At 35.2% G+C, this 19,585-nt stretch overlaps 1 protein-coding gene across 1 annotated transcript in view; it reads right to left on the minus strand.

Moving 5' to 3' along the window:
* The window catches only part of LOC136043788 (uncharacterized), a 98,013-nt gene that overhangs the window by 58,179 nt on the left and 20,249 nt on the right, over positions 1-19,585 (minus strand). The window lies entirely within an intron of this gene.

Here is a 19,585-nt window from a genome sequence, read left to right on the forward strand (position 1 = left end):
AATTAGGTAAAATATAATTTTTTTATTCAAGTAGGAAGGATTGGGCACATCAACTGGGAGTAGGGTTTAAGATCTATAAGGAAGCTGCCAAGACTTGTGTAGGCCAGGAAGGTATTAATACTAGAATACTAATTGCTCATTTTATGACTAAAATCCTTAGGGTGTCAGTTATAGTTGTACATGCCCCTTTAGAACTGACTGGCAGAGAAAAAACTGACTCGGATGAACTTTACTTACATTTATAAGAGCAAATAGACCATGTACCAGGTATAAATATGGTGATTGTAATAGAAAAACTCTAACACCTAGGTCGCTGAAAATAAGGATATATGGTATTCTAGCTTAGTTAAATTTAGTGTAATTAAAAGAACCAAAAAACGAACTTTTGAAATTTTGTAGCTATAGCAATCTACTTAGAACCAAAACGGTGCTTGGTCTTAAAATGTTTGGCCAATAAGTTGACATGGTATTTACATAATGGTAAGACAGCGAATCTTATTATTTTTTTTTTAAGTAAACCGAAGACTTGCAGGATCAATACAATATATTAGGGTATAGATAGAAGGAAAAAGGATAGATGGATTGATATTAATTGCAACAGAAGCCACTTAGAGGTCATGGCAAAAAACCATCAAATAATACAAAATAATACCACAAGATAATAACTCAAATAACAGGGTATGTAATAATAACTATAAAAAAGCATAGCAATGAAAAAAACAATAGCAAACAGGCACATAATACCATAAAACTCACATAATTACGCAAAATATCACACACATGATCAATATATTTTAAAGCTACATGGATCATGGTTACAAAAAAGAAAAAGGCAATGCGTCAAGCTCACCATATAAATATTTTACATTATTATATAATTTTTTAACTTTATTATATATTTTTTTTTTAATTTTTATATATTATTATGCAAATATTATAATTATTTTATACCAGTACTGAACTAGCTTTCAAAGTGAGAAAATCTCAAATAACTGGATTATATTGATTCAGAGTTCAAAGTAAAAGGATTTAGTTTGAGTTGGATATTTGTGAACTGTGAGTAAAACCAGTCTACTTTAGTGTGACTAAATTTATATAACTATATGAGCAGATTAGTGTATCTGATTTGATCTGAATTAAATAAATTCATTTTTCGCTCTACTAACTGAAAATCTTAGTGAGATTTTTTGATGCAGATTTAAAAACTAAACTGAACTGATTGTTTGGCTCATAATTAAGGAAGACGATTTGGCACGAGATTACAACTAAACGGTCTGATTTCGGATTTTAATTATCGGAAGAGGAGTTGGAGTATTGTCGGGCCGACAAGAACAATCTTTGGTGGTCTCCCACAATATGGTGGGGGAAGACGCACCACAGTCACTGCTTGATCAGATTAACGCAAAACTCGGCTTATTGCCAAAAGTGATGACAGACATAAGCTTCATTAAAGGACATTAGACACAAATTAATGCAGAAAACCAAAGGCTTAGTCAAGAACTTGTAGTAACGAGGAAAGAGCTTAGTGAAGCAAACCGCTGTAAGCGGTATATAGAAACCGAAGCAAAGAGAAAAAACTTGAGGGAGCGAAACTTTGTGACGATGCTCGGAAAAGAATTAAGCGGCCTCCCAAAATAGTTCAGTCGGAAATTACAGTACAAAATCAGCTGGTTTTTAATGCTTGTAGCATAAGTGAAGTGAGTACAATTATCAGTAGAATCCAATCAAACTCAAGTGGCGTAGACAGGATTTCTCTTAAGATTATTAAATCAGTTATAACACCAGTTGTATGTAATTTGATTAATAAGTCTATGGAAAAAGGAATTTTCCCGGAAGTTTTGAAGGTGGCTAAAATAATACCATTGCACAAAGGAGGTAAGAGAGACGACCCTTCAAACAAAAGACCCATTTCTATCCTCCCTTTTTTTTCAAAAATATATGAAAAGGTGATAGGATCCAGGCTAACTGATTACGTTGAAAATAATACAATTCTTATATATACTCAATTTGGTTTTAGAAAAAAAAATGTCCACAGAAATGGCAACCCTTAAACTTGTTGACTGGGTAAATACGTCGTTTGAAGCGGGTCTGATTCCAGCTGCTTTATTCCTGGATTTGAAAAAGGCTTTTGATACGATTGACCATAAACAGTTATTACTTGAGCTGGAAAAAATCGGTGTTACCGGAAAGAGTTTGTCTTGGTTTGAATCTTATTTAAGTGACCGAAAGCAGGTTGTGGTGAATGGGTGTTTTACTTCTGAAGCTAGTACGATAACTTGCGGAGTACCCCAGGGCTCTATACTAGGTCCTCTTTTATTTTAATATTTATTGATCGGATTAAGTATTATTTGTCAGAGGCTGGTATAATCCTTTTTGCAGACGATAATCTTTTACTTGTAGCTGCTCCATATGTTGATCTACTTTTTGATAAAATGATAAAGGCACTGACCGAGTTTATTGAGTGGGCAGATTTCAATCTTTTAACATTAAATTATAGTAAAACTAACTACATTCTATTTTCTCGGATATCTAGTATTGAAACTAATTTAGAATTAATAATAAACGGAATTCAAATAAAAAGAGTAAAGGTAACAAAGTATTTAGGTTTTATGATTGATGAAAATCTATCATGGAAAACACATTCAAATATTATAGCTTCAAAGTTGTCCACATCTCTGGGTGTGCTTCGCCGAGTTAAAAACCTAGTATCCTATAAAATTCTTCGGTTACTTTATTTTGCTATTTTTTTACCCGTATATTTGCTATGGTTGCTCTTTATGGGCTAGTAATTTTGTTTCATGCTATAAAAAAATCCAAAAAATCCAAAATAAAGCCATTAAACTTTTATCACCTAAAACTTTATTTACTCATAATATTAATGAACTTTATACTAAGAATTAACTTTTTGATATTTCAAAAACAAGAGACTACCAAGTTAGTATTTTCACATATAAATTTATTAATAATATACTTCCCTCTTCTTTCGAAAATTTTTTCTCCATTAATTGTGATCTTCATAGCCACAATACGCGAGGGGCATCAAATCTGGTACACCCATTTAGAAATGCGGCTAGAGCTTCTTTAGTGATTAGAAATTTTGCCCCCTCTGTATGGGATATTATTCCAATTGAAATAAGAAATTCGAGTCATTTGGCTTCCTTCAAGGCTGTTGTTAAGAGATTCTTCCTTGCAAAAGAATAGTATGGTAATGATGCAAAATTAAAGTAATAATGCGTGAGTGTCATAAGTAGAATCTTTGTATGTAGTAATATGTAAAGTAGAGATGACTGCCACCTTCTGCCAACAAGCCCAAAGGGGCTTTCTTAGCAGGTGCAACAAAATGTTTTGTATACATATTTTGAAATAAATTAATCTAATCTAATCTAATATTTACAACTTAGGACAGAGAGACCCACCATTACCTACGCTTAAAGAAGAAGTGTTGTTGTATCCGAATTTTGTCTTTGGAGCTCCATCGAAGCGAGGTAAAGGATGTTTTCTGGATGAGGTATGGAGCGATTTTGCTGAAATTACAGTGCACTGACAAACGAAACTTTATTCTGAAAAGTGGCCGTGCCTCCGTCGGAATGACGGAGTGGCTATGACCCCGGACTACACTTTGGAGGAAAGGAATGCGCGAAGCCACTTAAAAATAGTCATGAACCAAGCAATTGAAGATGGAAAATCTGTCAGATTAAGGGGGACAAAACTTTTTGTCGATGGAACTCTCTTGGCTTATGATGAAGACAGTAAAAAAGTGAAAGAGGTTACCCGAAAAATAATACAAGGCCTAGGTTCCCCCGTGGTCGAAGTGACTCTCAGAGCTCAATGGATAGTGCTTCCTTAGCCCAGACAGTAATAAACGCGGCGATCACCGCCAAAATTCAGCCGGAACTGAAAAGTCAAACTAGTGCTACAGAAGTAACTGACGGACAAACTGGGTTGAATCTGAGGCTTAGGCCCGCTAGGAAAGCGCATCAGATGATCATCCCAGAAGAATGCAATAGGCTGAATAATCGAGCACAAAGACCACAGAAAGAGTCAATTTGGAAAGCGCATGAAAAAGAGGAGGTCTAAGATACGACACCACCAATATGAAAAGAAGCAGAAGCACAGCAGACAACTACAAGATCAATTATCCGGACCCAACCAGGGACCGGTAAGATGAAAATATATAAGACCCGAACTAGCATGCCGACGGCCATGCCCAAACTATGAAAATGATCACTTGGAATGTCCAGGGGCTAAAGAACAAATATAAGCAAGTATCGGATGACGTGAGTGCATTTGATGTTGTGTGTTTGGTGGAAACTTGGCATGACCCCAACGAAACGGTGCTGTTTGACATATTTTATGTAGAAAAAGTGTCAAGAAGAGAGTCGTCGAACAGAAGATATTACGGGGGTGTTCTTGTCCTGCTAAATTGTAAAAAAGTTTTGAAATGCCAGAGATTAACTAGTAAGTCGGCAAAATATAATTTAGGTCAAAGTTCTTTTTTCTGACATACAGCAAATAGCGATCAGATCAGTTTACTTACCGCCACAGAACAGTTTCTACACAAATGAAGATACTTGGAAAATTCTGGAAAAAGAGATTGAAGAAATGAAATTTATATTCCATGGCCATAGTTGAACGCTATTGGGAAAATTTAACGCGTACACCGGCGTGAAAAAAGAAGTAGCGGATACAGTGATTTGTGAGGAAGTGGTTCCAGCTCTCGTCTTACGGGATTAAAAGAAGTAGCATGGATAAAGGAAGGAAGTTGAATATTTGGGGAAAAAGGCTTTTGGATCTTTGTGGAGAAAATGGGCTAGTTATAGGGAATGGGAGGTTTGAGAAGGATAAGGGTAAGGGGGATAAGAAGGATAACGTGTTTTACGGGTGCGAAAGGGAGTGTTATTGATTATGTACTGGTGGCCGTTTCCCTCGCGATAGATGTTAGAAATGTAGAAGTTCTCCCCTTTGTAGGTTCAGATAATTTCAAAGTTTTAATAGAAATCTTGCAAAAGATTCCGACGAATGTTCTACAAACACAGCATAGAGGAAATCCCCAGAGAAAACAAATTTTAAAAAGAAATTTTCAAAATACAATATGTTTGTTCGCCGCCAGAGGGAATCCCACAAAGAGAAGGTAAAGATGGACGGAAGTCAGATGCCGCTTAACCCCCTTTTCGAGTCTTCATTAGAGAAATGGCGGGCCGTCTCTTTGTATGAAATGCGCCTTTTGGCATGGTTTGCTGCTGATAATTTACCTTTTAAGAAAGCTGATTCCTTAACACCAGTTCTAAAGATGTCTGCTCCATATTCAAGTCAGGTGAGGCTTAAAAGAACGAAAGTAAAGCGAGTGATTTATGACCGTATGTGTTCGCATGAATGTCAGACGTTAGCGGACCTTCTTACTAGAGCCCATTATTCGTTCATAGTAGACGAGACAACAGACAAGAGTTTGGCGAAAGCGCTTGTCATGATCGCGAAGTACAAGCATCATGCAACTCTTTTAGTGAAAGAGGAGTTCTTAGGCCTGGTAGAAGTGACAGATGCCTCAAGTGAGGGACAGAAAAAGTTAATACAAACTTACCTTAAAGACAGTGGAGTTCCCGTCTCCAGTCTCATAGGGATTGCATATTACAATGTATATGTAAACACCGGGGTTCACGGTGGAGTAGGTGCGTTGTTTCAGGAATTTTTACCACAAATTTTCATGCTTGGATGCACAAGCCATTCACTTGCATTATGTGCTAGCTATGCAACCAAGTTTCTTCCGGGCGGATTGGAGCTCTTCCTGAAAGATCTTATAAACTATGTTGCTGGGAGCCCAAAAGGAATCGCATAGCTCAACAAGATACAGGAATTCTTCCAGTCTACGCATTAAAATTTTTGGCAGATTGCCCATACCCGATGGCTTTCTCTAGAGGCAGATATAAGCCGAGTTTTGGAAATATGGTCACCCCTGGAACAATTTTGTGAAACAGTCGAAAGAACCCTCTGCAGACAAGGCTTCAAAAGATAGTGCATCCAAGATTCTAGCCTACATAAAATAACCTACAACGAAGGCATATCTTTACTTTCTGGCTTTTTTACTTGTTAAGGTAAACACCTTGAACGTACAGTTCCAGTCTGGGGACACAATGGTCCACACTTTGATAACAAGCTTCCAATCGACAGTGAAAGCGATCATAAGATGCTTCGTGAAACTAAAAATCTTGAACGGAAGTAATCCTTTAGAGTTGCCTCTTGAGCTCCAAAACTACAAAGATGTGAAAGATGTGTTGTACGGTCCTAACACAGAAGCTTATCTGAATGAAGAAGGAGCATCAGGGAAAGCTGTTGAACAGTTTAGGCTGACGTGCCTGGGATTGAAGCATATGAGAAAGCGGGTAAATCATAAAGATAAGATGTTACAAGCTCCATTCAATTGTTTGAACAGTTCCATTCACGGCAACTTTCGGGTCTAAGTATTTGAGAGCTTGTGACATCTTATCTTTATGATTGACCCGCTTTCTCATAGGATTAAAATTTTCTCATCAGGATCAAAATACCATAGATGACACTCTATTAAATTTACGAAACTACCTCGTTGTATTACGTGATCGTTTGTGCCCGTTGCATTAAACACTTAATTCTAGGCTACACTGAGTATGGGTAGGCTATACCGACTAGCAAAAGTTACAAACCCCTCTTCACTGAAGATTATTGTAGCCTAACAGATGATTATTACTTACAAGTCCCGCACATGTCTTACCACTGGAACCAACTTGGTATTACCATCAAATACACTGAAAACAAATAACAGGTACAGCAAATAGCAAAATTTTCAAACCCATCATTGCCGAAGATGATTATGAGCTAACAGTCAACTTTTCCTTACAAGTCCCTTACGTGTCTTACAATTGGTATCGGCCTATTTTTGGTTTCAGTGTGTACCCTACTAATGAAGTTGTCAACCCCTTGAAATTCTCAAACTGGTATATCTCATGAAGGAATTTTTGTAACAGAAAATGGATGGCATAACTTTTGGTCAGCTCATCACGAGCTATAATACTGAAAGAAGGGACTACATTGACTTTGCAGCCAGTTCAATTTTAAAAGAAATTTTAAAAGGAGAAATGTCGAAATCACAAATACACAGAATGGAAGAAAGATTACTTGATAAGAAGCGTAAAAGAGGAATTGAAGGTCTTGAAAGAAGGTAAATTACAAGTCGATCAGAGGATCGACGGGCTAAATGGAATTATTCATGAAATAACGCCTAAAGTGTCCCCTGAGAGCGACCAAAAGGAATTTTTTGATGATGAATGCTTAAAAAGGAAAAAAGAATTGATTCAAATAGTAGAAAAAGTGAAGGCCCTCAAAGAGAGCCCCCTAAAATTGACAGTAGTTCTCAAGATGAAAGTTATCCAGCGGGATTATAAACAGTTATTGAAACAGAAAAAAAGAGAAGCGGAAATAAGGGATATGAAACAATTATCGGAGAGTTTTTAAACGATTGACATGAAAGTATTTTGGAGAAAAATTCAAGACCCTGAGAAAAGAAAATCTACCCAAAAAAAATGCCCGGAACCAGAAACAAGGCCACCATATTCTGAAATAGGAAACGATACAGCCCCTCTTGGAATGCAAAATTCTATCAAGAAGGAGGGAACTTGTTTCCCACTCCAAGAGCATGACTACAGTTTGTTGGAGGAAACAATAGAGGAGGAAATAAAAAAAAACATTTTGAAGAATCAGAAAGGTGGCATAGCGCCGGGGCTGGGTGGAATCCCTATTATGGTTTATAAGAAGTTCGCACTGTCATTCGTTCCCACAATGGTCCTCATCTTCAATGCAATTCTTAGCACATTTAAATGGCCCGAAGCATGGAAGACGTCAGTAGTTTGGCCGCTTTTCAAAAAGAGAAATGTGGAGGAACACTCCAACTATAGACCCATATCCCTAATACCAACCATGAGTAAAATATTTGAGAAAATTATTGATGTGAGACTGTCAAAATGGCTTGAAGTGTACAAGAAAATTAAAGAAGAGCAAGGAGGCTTCCGGGCCGGATATAATACAGCGGACAAAATGTTTGTACTGCATGCCCTTTCTGAAAAATATGGAAGAGGAAAAAAATAAATTTTACGTGCCTTTTGTAGACCTCCAAACAGCTTTCAATAGCGTGGATAGGGAATTACTGATAATGGAATTAATTAAAATTGGACTACTAGGTCATTTTGCACAGCTGGTAGCTAATATGTATGGAAGTACAAAAGCAGTCGTTAGAGTGTTTGGGAAAGGAGAATCAAGGATATTTGAACAGACAAGAAGTATTAAACAAGGAATCGCCCTGTCACCTCGGCTATTCGGAAAATTCGTAAATGACATTGTAGAATTACTGGAGAAAAGATGGGCCCCAACCGTTAAGCTCGGCAACAGAACGATTTCGGTTCTGCTGTTCGCCGACAACATGGCATTAGTATCGAGAACAGGTCGTGAACTACAATTCTTAATTGACCTTATTACAAAATACTTTGAATCGAAGAAACTACGTCTAAACTTCGGGAAGAAGGAGATAATGATCTTCAATAAATGAGAGAGAAAAATTTAGTCGAGAACGAGAAATTTCGGTTCAAAGGACATGAGATTAAGGTAGTGTAAAAGGCAAAATATCTGGGATTTACCCTGACACCTAACTGCAGTTGGAAGGAACATGTGAGTGAAATGTCAAAGCGAGGAAAAGCAGCAGTGGGTGCAATATTACGTAATGACCTAGTGAAAAAGTCGAAGTCATTAAAAATGATTAAGCAAATATTTGATTCGAAAATTAAACCGGCAATCCATTACGAAACTGAGCTCTGGGGCCTGGAGGCCGCAGAGAAGCTAGAATCAGTCCAGTTTAGATTCTACAAAAGACTTTTCGGGCTGCACCAGACAACATATAACCAGCTAATCAAAGGAGACTTTGGCATCTTCTCACTGAAATTGCACCAGCTTTATCAAGTATTTGAGTTTTGGCTGATATTAACCCAACTTCCTGAGGACCGATTGGCTAAACAAGCTTATAATGATTTGCTTCAAATTAATGGGAAAACTACTTGGACTCAACAAATCAAGAAATCTCTTGACTAGCTAGGCTTCTCTTATTTGTAGATGGAAGGAAACGGACCCAGAAACACATAATGCCTTCCAGAAATTATGCAGGGATTGAAAGACCAAGAGATACAATAGTGGGGTTGTTTAGTACGTTCGTCGGAAACAATGAAGGATTATAGTAAAGTAAAATAAATTTTTGGGAAAGAATATTATTTCAAGGTAAATTTACCTTTTAGATATTTAAAATCATGGATCCAATTGAGGGGAAATTGCCGTCCAGTACATAGGGGATACATTAAAAAAAATAAGCGTACAAATGGTAAGTGTGGGTATGACGGAATAGAGGATAATAATTTAGCCCATTTCCTCATGGAGTTCCAGGAGCTTAAAATTCTTAGGGATGAAATTTAGGGGGACCATCGGTTGGTGCTGCCTTCTGATATCATGAGGTCTTTGATGCCTGGAACCATATGCAAAAGGGCACGATATGTGGAAAAGGTGGGAGAGGCTCAGTCGACCTCGAGTGAATAAGTATTGTTTATATTGAGTGTGTCTTCTGTGCAGTGTTGTATTATTAAATCATGTGGTGTGTGGCCGTAGGGCTCAAATAAACTTTCATTTTTTCTTTCTTTCTTTATAATATAAAATATGTGTTTGTCCCGCCAATTGGCAACCTTGCAAAAATCTGTCTCTCTGCTGCTTGGCTACACGTATATACCTCCCAACATTCTTAATATCCACTTTTTACTTACTCCTCAAAGTTGTAACCATTAAATCTTTCCAATTTACCCCAATTCTAAGAATATCTGCCCTCAAATTCTCTATGTCCTTACAATTGCACATAAAGTGCTCTAAGTCCTCATTTTTTACACACATCTGGCAAAAAAGTGGGTCCCTCTGTGACCGAAATCTCCCAAAAAAATTCCTTTTTTTCCCCCAAAGGCACACAATCACCTCCTATTGAAATGACCCACTTAATATCATTCCCCTGAAGTCCGTCTTTAAAATAGTATTCCTCTCCCCATACCTCCTTGACCTCCATGCACACACATAGACGTTGCCGTGGTCTGAGTTTCTTTATATAACAGGATCACCTGCTCTTGCAGTATAATCTGTACTTCTCTTGCTACAGATATTACTTCTCCTCTCGTGCCTACACCCTGATTTCAAATTTATCACATCCCAAAACTATTCAAAAATTTCCTCGTTTGATTGGGGGTTGAATCGTTTCTATTATTTTTTATCATTTTTCTGTATGCTGCCTTAACTAATTTATCCTCAGGAAATGATCTTATTCTTTCCGGAAACTTAACAATTTACTAGTCTTTTATTCCTAAGGGTGTCAAGGCCTAAGTCTCCTCTTATTACTATACTATTAAACCCATCATTTAAACCTAACAGTCTCTTAAAAAACCAAAGCTGAATCCATTCTAACCCCATTCCTTTTGCAAACACCCACAATTCAGATCCAAATTACTTTTTTCTATATACTATTGAAATCAGCCTTCCCTTAAAAATTCTCTTCTGCACCTTAACATCATTTAGACTAATACTTCATTGCTACGTCTAAGGAACATATCCTTTTGCTTATTCCCTTTAATTACCATATTCTCTATATAATAATATTAATAATAATTTATTTCTTACCCACAACAACACTATAAAAGCATTAAAATGTTGAGTACAAACAATTAAATACACACAAAAAAGCAAAACATACAGAAAATGAAAAGTAATGACAATAGAAATTTTTTACGTTAATACAAAAAATTGAATAATACACACAAAAAATGAAATTCAAAAAACACAAAGAAAAAAACAAATACACACACAAAGTCAACGAAAAAAACGGATAAGACGGTGGTGAGGGGATAGGCGCGCAGAATCTGTACTGGGGATTTTTCTGTGAAGAATCTCCAACTTTAAAATTATATCAGGAACTGAAAATTTTTTAACAAGAGTCCAGTTTTATGTCCAAGGTGGAAGATACAGAAGAAATTCGCAAAATTTGAAATAATTTATCCGATTTTTTTTTAAATTACCATTATTAAGAAAGGGGAAAAGACCTGAAGCATAAAGGAAAGAATGATCACAGAAAGTAGAATAAAGTTTCGCCAGCACACATCTATTACACTTCCCTCTATTTGCAACAATTTTTGCATAACCAATGTGAATCATTTTACTTATATAACAAACAGTACGCTGACGTAAGCTCAAAAGATTGTTAGTAATAGAGTTAGATAATTTTCCATTAACTTCATTGCTAAATAATTAAATTCTTCAACTATTTTCTTATCTTGCCCTCTACAGCTAAATATTAGCCCCTATTGTAAGGCTAGTTCTAAATATCATAACTACCGACTAAACTACATTCAAAGCTGGCCGCTTTTCCTTAAAATACTCTAAAGCTAAGTCCGGGAGTTTTCAAAGATTTCCCTTACTATCTGCAAGTAGCGCTATGTCATCTGGGAATAGTAACAAAATCATAGTAGCTGTAATCAACTTGACACTTGTTGGCACTTTCTGCCTTAAATATTCATCTATATTATTAATATATAGAGAGAGCAGCCTAGGAGACATAAAGCATCCTTGTTTCACTCCTATCCTCCTTTGTATTATTCTCTATATACATCTACCAACCCTCAGAACTACTCTAATTGCCATGTGCATATTATCTATAATTATTACAAATGGTCTGGGCAGGCCTGTTTCTAATAAATTTTTTATTTATAATTCTCTATCAAACGCCCCTCTAAGGTCAAGAAACGGTAAAAAAAAAATGCTCATTACTCTTTTTCCTGGTATATTTTGTAATTAAACTATGTAAAATAAATACCCGGTCTATTGTGTTATAATTTTTTCTAAATCCTGCTTGAACCTCAGCCAGTCTTTATCTTCTTTCCAACCATTTATGTAGCCTTCTGCACAAAATCTTAGGGAGTAGCTTAATTAATATGTTACCTAATGTTATAATCCTATAATTACCATGGTCTCCTGGGTTTTCTTTTTTTAGCGATGTACCACTATTGACGTAAACCATTGTTCTGGCCCTTGGGGAACCTCTATAAATTTTTGAAAAAATAATCATGATCATTGGAACCTCTATCAACTTCAAAAAATAATCACTATCATTTTTATTGCCCAAACCAGTTTCTACTTCTAAATTATTGCTGGTATTTCATCTGTTCTTGGTAATGATCGACCTCTAATAATTCTTAGAGATTCCAATGGCTCATCATAGGTTACAGGCTAAGAAGGCTCTATATATTCTTCTGTTAGAGGTCCATCTTACCACTGTCTTTCTAAGCCTGCGATGTTCCTAATATCTACATTTTCATCAAATCCGCTATTTCCTTGCCTTTCCGTTTCCTCTTAATAATCTGACTCCACTTTCAGGTGGTGGACTCCTTTCTTTATTCTCCTTTATTCTTTTCATTAACTTTAAAAATTCTCTATTATCGCTACCTCTAATTGCATCTCTAGTCTTTTTACTCCTCGTATATTCAAATGACCACTTTTTCCCCATTATAGACCTTTTCTACTCTCTCCTCTCTATTTTATATTCCTCATAATACTGATACTCAAGCTCTCTGGTCCCTCTATAAATTCTTACTAATATAATTAAATTATTCAATATTTTTCTCCGAGATCGACACTCGCTGTAAAAATAACTCTCCTTAGACTTATCTCTCCAGTTTGCAACCCTCTCCCTTGCTGGATATACTACTTGGCTCAATAGGTCTACAAAATCTTAAGCTTTCCCACATTCGACTTATTTCAGTCTTCTCTCCCAGCTTTCTCACTTATTTTCTTCCATTATTTTCTACTGTATTGATTTTTCACCTCAAGAGACACATAAAGCGGATTCTTCATATCTATAGATTCCTCTTTTTTCCTTCTTTCTATTGCCCTACTCATAGCAATTACCCTAAATCCTTTTTCTATTGGTCTTTGTTTTTTTTCTCTAAATTTAATTCTGTCTTGTCTCTAATTGGCATATGATCAAACCCCATCAGCACCAGAATCTCAAAATCAACACATGAAGTTCAAAGAGAGAAATCCACCATAATAAAATCAAACACACTTGGAGATCTCCCACTTTAACAAGTAAATTATCTCTTACCCTTATCCATTCCTTCTCTATCATTCAAAATTACCTAATTATTAACAATTCCAAATCATACTTCTTCAATTATTCTTTTTTGTGGATTTGGTCCCTATTTGCTCTCTGCGAAAAAATTAATTCAGTATCATCCCAATTTCTTCCCACTGGTACATGTTTGCAGTCAGGAAAAAACCAAAGCCATTCCCGTGTCGATCCAACATAAGCGTTGAAATCTCGTAGAAAGCAAAAACAATTAACAGGATATAATTTTGAAAATACATATTTTTCTCTCTCAAGAGCTGTTCAAGTATCGTCTAAAGAACAGAATATAATATTTACTTTTGAAAAAAACTGTAATCCACAGTAGATTACATGACGCACATTTCAGGTTTGAATCATTACTCTGCAAAAAATTTTCTTTGATGATAAAATAAAATTTCTTTTATAATAGAAGAGTAAAACTTCAATGCATTCTTCCCATTTCTTCCATTATTTTTGTTCTATAGACACCAAAATACAGGTATTTTTGTGTAAATATAGGACTTTCCAACCAAGTCTCAACCACTGATATCAAGTCCCACTTGTATCCACTTAAACTCAATAGATCATGTATTTTGTCTTTTGCAAACCCATGAATGTACCAATACACAATATTTTTATATTTTTTTTCATGGCCTGTTAATTCCTTGTTCCAGTTTTCTTTTTTACTGTTTTTAGTCTGATTAAATCCCAGATTTCTCTGTGCAAAATCTTACTTTACATTACGAAGTAAGTTTATATGGTCGCGAAAAAAGGTCGCGGTCTCTAGTATGATATATTGGGTCGTTAGGCATAATAACTTCCACATTTGACCTTTAAGAGGCCTGACTGGAAGCAATCGGCATATTTTTGGCACCTTGCAACGAAGGGGATCGAAACATTTATACTGTCGCAAATGCTCTGCGCACTACTAAACGACATTTGCGAATTAGCATTCTCCAGAAACACATTGGAAGCGCTTCTCTATCTAGCTACATTATCTATCATTTCACTTTCAAAATTACCTCCTGGCCGTTGTCCTTTACTTTTTGCCTTTTTCTCCCAGAGACTAACAGTTCTTTAATTCTGCAGTTCTTCCTGTTGCAAAATCATAACGATACCATTTATTGTTGGAAATCAATTTCAAACTGGGTAGCTTCATTTATGATTGACCATCGTTTCTCATTTTTTTAAATCTCGATTTTTAGTTGGCTTTGTGGCAACAAGTCTCGTTCTATCTTTTACGGGCTAACTGATAATGTTTGCTGACGCACATAAACGTCAGATTTCCATACTAAGTTTCTGGCAGATACATTACTGAATTTTGTTAAGATAGGGAGAATAGTAGGGGTTAATCTTAAGTGAAAGGCATCTCTGACATCACTAGGACGAATTTGTTTGTTTGGGATAAGACTTTGAAAAGCAAAAATCATATGATCAAAAAGTGAACGAGCTCTTCTAATTGGACCAAAGCTATATTAAATGAAGTAAAGGCGCTCACCATCAGTTTCAGGCTACTGTAACTTTGGTTTAGTTAGCTCAGGTTCTCTATATGGGCAAGCTACTTCAGACGGAAATATAGAACTTTTCTATTTAAATTCATGCAGTGATGATACCTGCTGAGCTATTGGATCAGTCTCATTTTTATATAGGCTTTTATCATTAATCACTGATAGCATATCTGACAATTTTTTGGCTTGATTCCTTGCCATTATTCCTTTCCTACTAAAAAAGTGTTTTAACATTTAAGGTGCTTAACTTTCTATGGGTGTCCCTATGTGCTTTCTTCCACCGTAACCGGACATCCCATTCAGATGCTATCTAATCCAAATTTGAACTCGTAGAGTCCGTATTATACAAGCAGTTTGATATCAGTCGAAATGTCAGTTCGTTCACTGCTATACGTCAAACTTAGTCTATTCCACTTATGGAATAGACAATGCACAAAGTCAATATAACCAAAAACTGTTTTTACCATGTAATCCTCTAAGCAAACAAGAGGTGTTCAATGAATGAATGCCTAAGTTGAACTATATAGGAGTGAATTTATTGATGTTACAAGTAAAGATCGCCATCTCATTGTGTCAATGGTTAATTTAAAGCTGAAAGTTCGGAAAGATAACTACTTCCCAAGAAGTTATGATGTTTGTAGACAGGATGAGAATGTGAGAGAAACATTCAATGAAGAATGGAATACTAAAATAGAAAGTTTAAAGTTTGAAATGTGGAAGATGCTTGGAATAATCTTAGAAAAATAATTTGTGAAATTGCTGATGGTATCTTATAGAAGAAATTTAAGACTGGAGCTAATATTAATAATGGAAAAGCTTTATTTTTAAAACAGTTGAGAAGTTTTTTGTACAAGAATAATCTGAGTGATAGATCATATGAGAACAAAAGAAGTATAACGAAAGAGGAGAAAGCATGAACATATAAACTAAGGAAGTGCGAAGTGGAGGCCATGGATAAAATTGGCACGGATCTGGAAGATGCAAATGGACGCCATAATAGAAAAATATTGTTCTGGTATTTAATAAACTAAGAAGGAGAAGCCAATATGGACTTATCCCAGTTAAAGATAGGAACAGGGTCACAATTAGTAATAATGAAAGAGTTAAAGAGAGATAGGTTGAAATTTTTCAATCTGCTAAACCGAGATGCATTTGTAGGAAAAGCTATAGAGGAGACTGGAAAAGTTGATGTTAATAATATCTTCGATCTGAAAGAAGACTTGTTTTGTGTAGAAGAATTAGCGACAGTATTAAAAGGAATAAAAAAGTATATGACTCCAGGTGCTGATAGTGTGGTAACAGAGTTTAATACATAAGGTGGCTCTCAACTTAGAAATCAGTTACTGAATATTAATGAATATATTTTCTGAAAAAGGTGAAGTACCTAACGATTATAGGAAAACCTTAATTAAACCACTGAATGAGAACGGTGATAACTGAGTATTTTAATTATCAAGGCATTGGTCTGGTTTCTGCAAGAAGGAAATTCGTGAGAAATATTATAGTTTTTAGACTGAGAGATTCTGTAAACAAGGTGTTACGGTAAAAAGAGTGCGGTCTTAGAAAAGGGTAGAGGATGTTTAAATCAAATTTTCACTCTTAGGTTAATGATTCAGATTTGCCTTAGTTGTCAAAGACCTTTAGTTTTCAGTCTTATAGATTATAACCATGTGTTCGATTCTATTGATAGAGTAGCGTTAGCAACGGTCTTTTCCTTGTATGGTATAGTAGACAAATACATTAAAGTGATTAGTGCTATGTAGAAAAATAGCAATACTGTGACTTAGGAAATGAGGTTAGCAGTTAGTTTCGTGTTAAGCCAGAAGTTAAGCAGTGTTATGTTTTATCCCCTTTACGTCGATCATTTTGATGGAATTTGTCTTATTGGGCACTGAAAAGGGAATGGGACGCCACAAAATCAAAACGGGAGGAAGAAACCTTTTGGAGTTAGATTAAGCTGATGATTTAAGCATCCTAGATGAAAGTGTGAGCGAAATGAAAAAAACTCTTAGATATTTTTTTAGTTCAGGGTGCTAGGATAAGTTTAAAAATTTTAGTTAAGAAAACTCAGTCAGTAAGGTCAGGAATAAGTAAAGATGAAAGGGTGACATTTTGTAATGAAAAGATTGATTGGTGAGACAGCTCAGAGCAGTAAAATAAGAACAGTAAAAAAAAGTCTCCAAAATAATATTAATTTATTGAAAGGTACAAGGATGACAGTGGTTACATTTGGTTCTGAAGCATGGGTGCTCCGAAAAGCGAATGAATGCACACTAGATATTTTCCTGACAAATTGCCTAAGAATTGTTCTGAGTACCCGGTTGACTAACTATAAATCAAACATTAGGGTATAAGAAATGTCGTTAAAAAAAACTTTCTTAGGCTATCATGAAAAGAATCTGTAGATTGCTAGGGCATGTTCGGTGGATGAAGGATGATAGATTGTCGTTGATTGTCCTTTTTGACCAACAGTCTAAGGATAAGAGGGGTGGGTGGATGCCCCAAAGAGAGAATTCAAGAAAATGGTAAGCTCCTTGGTGTATGTAAAGACGGAGGCTTGGTGCAGAACGGACTGGATGATAAGCTTGCGTAGCTGTGTGCTAAGGTGCTCCTGTTGCAAATACCTACGCATATAGCGTAGCTACGGAATTGCCGTAGCTCAATGGCTTGGTACTACGGTGAAATTTTAGTAGAAGCATTAGCAGTAAGAAAGCTAAGCCTCGGAATGGTTTACTTCTGATTGAACTTTAACAGAGTTTATAACCAGAAATATGCTTATTCATGCCATCTAGTGAATTTTTGGTATTTATCACTAAGAAATAATACTATATAATATCCAAACTCTTAAGAAAATATTATAGAGTTTAAGAAAGTATATTAGGTTCAGTACTTTCTGAATAAGGTTAGATTTCAATTTTAGACATTTGAACTCAATAGAATGTTACTTTTAATATTCAGGTTAGGATGTTATATAAGGCTATTGAAAATTATTGAGAATCTGCCTCGGGTTTGCCTTGGGAACCCGTCTTATTTAATTATTATTATTTAAAAAATTATTTAACAACTTATTTAAGTTGTAGCTTATTTTTTTATACTTCAGATTGTAGATTACAACACAGATATTTAATAAGAATTGGACCCTGATCTGTGTATGGAGGTTCGTCTGCCTATACTTTTATTTGTGATCTCTTAGGTCAAAAATTACAGTAAAGCGCTTTGGTAAGACCCTGTAATGCTTATGTAATTATTGTGCGAGGAGTAGACATTTAACTAAGCAAGGCATCTGTCTCATTTGATTTCTAGAATTGCGCCTACAAGAGACATTTACTGTTGGTTCAATGAGTTTACTTTCGTTATATCAGATATTGCCTTCACAAGGTAATGCTTGGGAAATCTATTTTAAGTAAATTTAAATTTTAGTTGATTTGCTATTTTATAGCCTATCCTATTTGTCATAATCAGCAGGTGTGGTAATTAAATTAATATAAATTTTCCAATATTTGATTTAGTTGTGGAATTAACAATAAGACGAGTTGATATTAGATTTAACCAGATATTAATTAAGTGAGATATTAGTTATGTGTTGTGACAAGTTTGATTTCTTCATATCAAGTATAACGTTCATCGTGTTGTTCTTGAGATGCTTAAGGTTAAATATTTGATTTATCTACAATTCCTTGTAGTAGCTTAAAGAAAAAAGACAATATGTCGTGGATTATGGTCTTGATTATTTCTTGTATTCATGCTAAGTATGTTGTATTCTATCTTTACATTCTAGAAGTTCTAAATATTAGCTTCAGTCTCAAAAATCTCAAAAATTTTTAGACAATAATTTGTTCAAAAACTGGTCAAAGGATCCTAAGCAGCGCAAGAGTGCTTTTTAAGTAAAGAGTAATGTGGGCAGAATTGCCCATATCGCTCTTGGACTTGAGAATTGCCCACAATTTACTCTTACAATTTACAATTTACAATTTAATCAGAATTGCCCACAATTTACTCTTGGACTTGATTTACGTTTGCTTTTATTTAATTTATTTCTCAGAGCCAATTTGAGCTATTTTGATACACCTGAAGTTATATGATTAAACTATAACTATTTTGTATTTTTAAAGTGTTGTAAACCAAAAGAAATTGATAGAATCAGACAAAACCACACTTCTGACTTAAAAAATAAAAAATTATCGACTACTTTAATGAATCAAAAAAGCATCATGGGTTCTTACTAATTGATTCGAAAACAAATCATAGCTGTTTCAAGTCCAGAAAGAGCTTAGATATTCACTTAATAAAATTTGTTCATACTAAATGACAAGTTTGGACGCTTACAAAGTAAATATCGAAAGAATATAAATAACAGAAGCAGTTAACTTTTTGACGATGCTAATATTGATTTAAAATTTAAATGGTTCTCTAATTTAGGCTATCCTAAATTAAAGATTGATTTTAAGAATTTACAAAATGTTAAAATAATTTTAAACGATTTCAAGGGTGAAGTTGTTAACCAACAAATTTTTACAAATCAGTATTTAAGTGAGGCTAATAATAGATAAACCAAGATTTAAATCACGAAGGACAATTAGTAAAAAAAACCTCGAAAGTAACATAAGAAGATATTAGTACAGAAAATAGAAGAAATAGAAATTTCTTAAACCAAAAAATAGTGCAGATACAATTAGCGTTTCAACAAAATGGTATATTCGATGGACTTTGTGAAGTTATATGAACATTTAGACTCTGTCCAAAGTAGGACAAGTCACTTTCTAACATATTTGGCTATTTTGCAGGGGGTTTTTATCAAGCGTGTAATATGGGTTGGATACCTAGCACGGAGATACCATAGGGAGCTTATGGTAGGCCCACCAATTTCCCTGGGTAGGGATTT

This window comes from Artemia franciscana, unplaced genomic scaffold (assembly GCF_032884065.1).
Source record: "Artemia franciscana unplaced genomic scaffold, ASM3288406v1 Scaffold_999, whole genome shotgun sequence".
Taxonomy (NCBI): Eukaryota; Metazoa; Arthropoda; class Branchiopoda; order Anostraca; family Artemiidae; genus Artemia; species Artemia franciscana.